The sequence below is a fragment of the Rhincodon typus genome, chromosome 6 (assembly GCF_021869965.1).
Source record: "Rhincodon typus isolate 14 chromosome 6, sRhiTyp1.1, whole genome shotgun sequence".
Lineage (NCBI taxonomy): Eukaryota > Metazoa > Chordata > Chondrichthyes > Orectolobiformes > Rhincodontidae > Rhincodon > Rhincodon typus.
This window is the reverse complement of record NC_063337.1, coordinates 48,031,009-48,037,008: the sequence shown is the minus strand read 5'-3', so window position 1 is coordinate 48,037,008 and position 6,000 is coordinate 48,031,009.

Genomic DNA, 6,000 nt, shown 5'->3' with positions numbered 1-6,000 from the left:
ATCCAAGTCATTTATATATGTTACAACAACAGAGGTCCCAGCATTGATCCTTCCAGTACTGGCCATAGACTTCCAGTCAGAAAAACATCCCTCCTGTCTTTTATGATCAAGTCAATTTTGCATCCAATTTGCCAACTCACTATGCATCCCGTGCAACTTAATCTTCTGTACCAGCCTATCTTGAGTGACCTTATCAATTGTTTTAGCAAAGTCCATATAGATAACTTTCACTACCCTAACATCATCAATCATCTTCGCCACTTCTTCAAACGCTCTATTAAGTTTGAGACAAGATTTCCCTTGCATAAAATCATGTTGACTACCCCTAACAAGTCCACTCTTCTCCAAATCTGAGTAATTCCTGTCCCTAAGAATCATTTCCAATAATTCCTCGCCACTGATGTGAGGCTGTTCTCCTGTCGTCTGAGACCTTGTCTGTGGCTAAAGAGCGTACAAGGATCTCTGTCTAGGCCCCAGCAATCTCCTCATTTACCTTGTTCAGTACTTTGTGATAAATCCATTAGGCCCTGGGTATTTATCTGCCCTAATGTTTTTCAAGACACCCAACTCCTCCTCCTTCTTAATATCTACATGACCCAGAGTATCAACATACCCTTCCCTAATCTTATCATCATCCGTGTCCTGCTCCTTGGCGAAAACCGATATGATATAATTATTAAAGGCTTCACTCACTTCCTCTGGCTTCACCCATAAATTTCATTTTTTTTGTCCTTGAGTGTATCTACGCTTCCCCTAGTTATCATTGCTGCAAACTTAGGTAGAGTACTTGTGGATTGGGAGGCAGGAAGTTAGAATTTGGTGTTTGTAAAATGGTAGTGGTGAAAGCATTGCATGGTCCCTTTAAAAGATATGTGCTTTTTCTGTGATTAGAGGTTTAAAACGGATGTCTGTGAGCAGCAGCTTAGAGATTTGCAAGTACACAGAAAGCACCCAAATTAAAACATTTGTATTGAAAGACCATACAGTTAACAGGCCAAGCAGCAGTCGTTACCATGACAAAGGCTTTTGAATTTAGCCAATCAATTTGAATCAGTTGCTTAGATACCAAAAATTAAATTGAAGTACGATGGTTTTGATAACATAGGACCAATCATATTGTAAGAAATATTGATATGTCATCAAAGGTATAAAAGAAGGGGGCTGTTGGACAAAGAGCAGAGAGAGCGAACTGCCATCCACTAGAGTTTCCCCTATGTCTTAGAGAAAGCACCTTCTCAATAACAACAGTACCAACAACATAACTAGTTAATATTCCTGACAGAAGAATCAGCAGAGAAGTCATTGCTGGCAGAAGAACTGACAGGGAAAGCACGGAACATCCCGGAAGACACGTAACCTGGCTCTAATTTCAAGGGACCAAATTCTTTTTTATATAAGTGGGACTTGTATTTATTGGAACAGCATACCATCAGAATCTTGCTTTATTTGGGAATTGTTAATAGTTAGAAGGGATTTGTTCAGTTTGTTAATAGTTTAGTCAACTTCTTCACTGTTAGAGTTAGAAAAATAAATTGTTACTTGTTGATTTTAAAGAAAGTATCAGGGATTTATGTTTTTAACTACTAGAAGTCGCCAAAAAGCAGATTATACCATTTTTCACACTCCTTTTGTAGATTATAGGGCGAGGTGCTCCTCTTTGGGTGTTTCAGTTTTAGTTCTCAGACGGGGGTCAACCTCCACTTTATAACACCATCTTGTTTCTAAGGTACATACATTATGCCTTGAGATTCTCCTCCTGATCATGGCTCCTTCTAGCCTGCTAATTTCTTGTTTAAGTTCTTTTCTGCTTCCTCTATACTCTTCAAGGGTCTTTTTTGATTTCAGTTTTCTAACCCTTACATATGCTTCTTTCTTTTGCTTTTTGACTAAGCTTTCAATATCTCTTGTCATCCAAGATTCCCGAATTTTGTCATTTACAGGAACATGCTGGTCTTGAACTCTGAACAACTGGCCTTTAAAAGACTCCCAAATGTCCGATGTGGATTTACCCTCAAACAGCCACCCCCAGTATAATTATTCCAATTCCTGCCTAATGTTGTTGTAATTAGCCTTTTCCCCAGTTTAGCACTTTCACTGAGGACAAGATTATCCTTATCCAGAACAACCTTAAAACTTACATTAGGATCACTGTTCCCAAAATGCTCTGCTCCAAAACTTCAATCACCTGTCCTGGCTCATTCCCCAATGCATGGTCTCATAAGCTCCTTCCCTTGTTGGACTACCTACAAATTGTTTCAAGAAATATTCCTAGAATCACCTAACAAATACTGCCCTATCTAAATCCGTGGCACTAAGGGAGTCCCGGTCAATATTTGGGAAGTTAAGCCCTGTTGTTTTTACATCTTTCCATGATCTACTTACATATCTGTTTCCCTATCTCCTGTTGACTGTTGGGAGGCCTATAGCATAACCCCATCATAGTGATTGCACCTTGCTTATTCTTAAGTTCTACCTGTATGGCCTCACGGAATGAGTCCTTCAAAACGTTCCAAGTTCACAGGAGTTTTAAGAATAGAATCTCTTCAAACTATTTTTCTGCCTTGGAACAGTAAAATACTGTGAATCAATGAATAATTGTGAATTGATATTCATCTTTGTCAGAACAATTCAAAATTAATCCTACTGTCCATCAATTCATCATACCCTTCTATAGTCTTCCACTTATTTTATTTACTGAATTTTCCCTCAGCCATTTCATGCCACAAAGTATTCCATGCTGCAACAATGTTCTGTTCAAAACATTGCTTCTAACAATTGAATTCTTTACTCTCTGCTTAACCAGAAAAAATATTCTTTGCATATTGACACTTATGAGTTTGCATAATTTTTAATCTGTATCAAATGTCCCCTTAGCTTTGTCTGTTCCAGTACAAATATGATCATTAACCTTTTACTTACATTTTCATCTGAACTGTGGCAGAAACTTGGTTTATGCATGTAAATGACAAACTTGGCAAATGGGGATCAGTTAGCTCAGTTGACTGGATGGCTAATTTGCAAGGCAGTATAACACTAACAGTGTAGATTCAATTCCTATACGATGTAAGTTAACATGAAGGTCTGGCTTTTTCAACCTTGACCCTTGCCTGATGTGCAGTCACCCTCAGGTTAAACTCATCAGTTCTCTCTCTAATAGGATGGTGGTAACTTTCCCTTTACAATTATGGTGGTAAAGCTAGAGCACCTCAAAGCAAATTCCAAACTTAGGTGTTTCTGTGTCTATTTATATCCTGAATCATGTTTCTGTTGAGGGTATGCATCTATTGCTTCTTTTTAGTCTCAGCATTACCTTACATATTAAGAGGGAGGATATGGTGTAAGTGATAATGTCATTGGACTAGTAACACACTAGCATAACCTAACGATTAGGGCATGGGTTCACATCCCTCTAGGTTTGTTATGAAGACCCATCTGGTTAACGGCCATTAGGTAAAGAGATCTGCTGTCTACACGTTATTCCAGATCCATAGCATTGTGATTGAAATTTAATTGCTCTCTAAAATGGCACAGCAAGCCAATCAGCTCAAGGACAATTAGAGATGAGCAACAAATGCTGTTCATGTCAGTGACACCCAAATCCCATGAAAGAATATTGTATGCAGACAGGGAATATTATTTGGGCATTCACTTGAACCCTAACAAATAGACATGCTAAAACATCAGTTCTTTACTACAAAATGCATGTTTGTTATATGAACTCTAACTAATTGTAAATATTGGTTCTATTTCCAATTGTAATCAATCAACAGGCCTTCTTTATTATAATACATTTGTTCATATTGAATTATACATTTCACATCTCAGCCCATTTGCCAACCTGTCTATGACTTCCTGAAGCTATCCTTTTCTCCTCACTATTTGCTAAAACCACCAACTTGCCCTCCATCCGTTTTTGTTACATTGTTAGATTTTGAAATTGTGTTCCTTATTTCTAAACCTAAATTGAATATATGAAACTAAATGTGACTTCAGCTAGCTTCCTGCAATACACCACTTTAAAACCTTTATGAGCTTAAACAGTAACCAAATTATTCTTGTTATTTCCTGTTCACTATTCAGTCACGCAATCTAGGAATTTATGGAAAATTGATGTTATCTACTTGATCTTTATTTACCAGATTTATCCTCTTCCTTATTGAGCAACAAAACTACACTAGTAAAACTGCAGTCTCGCAGCATAACTTACATTCTTCATTTGGCAAAAATATTGTGAAATAAGTGGTTTAAATATCTCTTGATGTAAAATAAATGAATCTTTGGCATGAAAAAGCACCATGTGGTTAAATTTATAAGATCAGCTCCTGAGAGTCTCAATTGCAATCCTAATTCAGATGCAGAGAAACCACACCAGACCATGATGTCTTGTAAAACAATTTAGCTTCAATAAAAGTATTAATTGAAAATTATTTATGTGATTTACATCAATGTCATGATTTATTTTGATCTTGGATAATATCTTCTACTGGTATCCCAGCAGTACCAGAGAACTTCCTGGATAAAGATGCAGATCCCCATCAGTGTCCCAGTGTTAGTGGCCTTGGAGGACTCTCGTTCTAATCCAAACGGAAGTTAGCTTGCTGTCATATGTAGATGTGACTGCCCATCACCTATCATTTATTACTAACCAGCATCGGTGTTATCTGCTGTTCCATAGGAAGATACCTGGTTCAAATTTTCACATGTGTCAACTAAAGAGTTAAGAACAACAAATATATTTGAAATTAAAAAAACAGAAAATGCTGGAGAAACTCAGCAGATCTGGCAGCATCTGTGGATAAACAAACAGAGTTAGCATTTCAAGTCAATTGACCTCTTCAGGAGTGAAGGGTTGAAAAATGATGTGTTTTATGCTGTTGACAAAGGGGGAGAGAAGTAAGTGAACATCTGGTGAAGGTGCCCAGAGCAAAAGACAAAGGTAGTGTTATTGATGGTAAAGGAGAGATGTAGATGTAAAATAGGTGTCATTGATCTGTTTATACAGGAGAAATTGGTCAACCTTGCTGAGAACCAAACTAACAATTAACGATCAAGTTACGGGGAATGTTGTAATCAAAATAGAGGACACTGTTCATGTTCAGTATTAAACTCAATATTGAGTCCTCAAGGCAGTAAAGTGCCTGAGCAGAAAGTGTTGTTCCTATTCTTGTATTGAACTTCATTAGAACACTGTAGCAGGCCCAGGATGGACACGTTTGCATGGGTGCAAAGTGGTTTACTGAAATAGGAAGCAATGGAAAGGTCAGGGACATTTCTAATGACAAAGTGGAGCTGTTCTGTCCTTGCCCCGGCCACATCTGGAGTATTGTGTCCAGTTCTGGTCGCCTTATTACAGGAAAGATGTGGAAGTGTTGGAAAAGGTGCAGAGGAGATTTACCAGGATATTGCCTGGAATGGACGGAAGGTCTTACAAGGAAAAGTTGAGAGAGCTGGGGCTTTTCTCTTTAGAACGACGAAGGACGAGAGGTGACTTGATAGAGGTGTACAAAATGATCAGAGGTATAGATAGAGTGGACAGCCAGAGACTTTTTCCTTTGGTGGAGGTAGCTATTACGAGGTGGCATAGTTTTAAAGTGAGTGGAGGTAGATATAGGGGAGACGTCAGAGGTAGGTTCTTTACTTAGTGGTCGGGGCATGGAATGCATTGCCAGAGAGGGTAGTGGAGTCGGCCTCATTAGGGGCATTTAAGCAGCTATTAGATAGGCGTATGGATGATAGTATAAGGTAGGGGTGGAGGTTAGATAGAATTTAGGATTAGGGTAAAAGTTCGGGACAACAGAGTGGGCCGAAGAGCCTGTACTCTGCTGTACGGTTCTATGTTCTATGCCCTGCACAGAATGTATACTGTGTTGGACTAGACTTGCCCTTGTCTGCATTTGGTCTCATTATTGTTAAGGAGACCACATTGTAAGCAGCTATTGACATATTAACGTCTTTGGAATTTCCTTCCACTATCTGTTTCTTTAACTACATTTGCAGCAT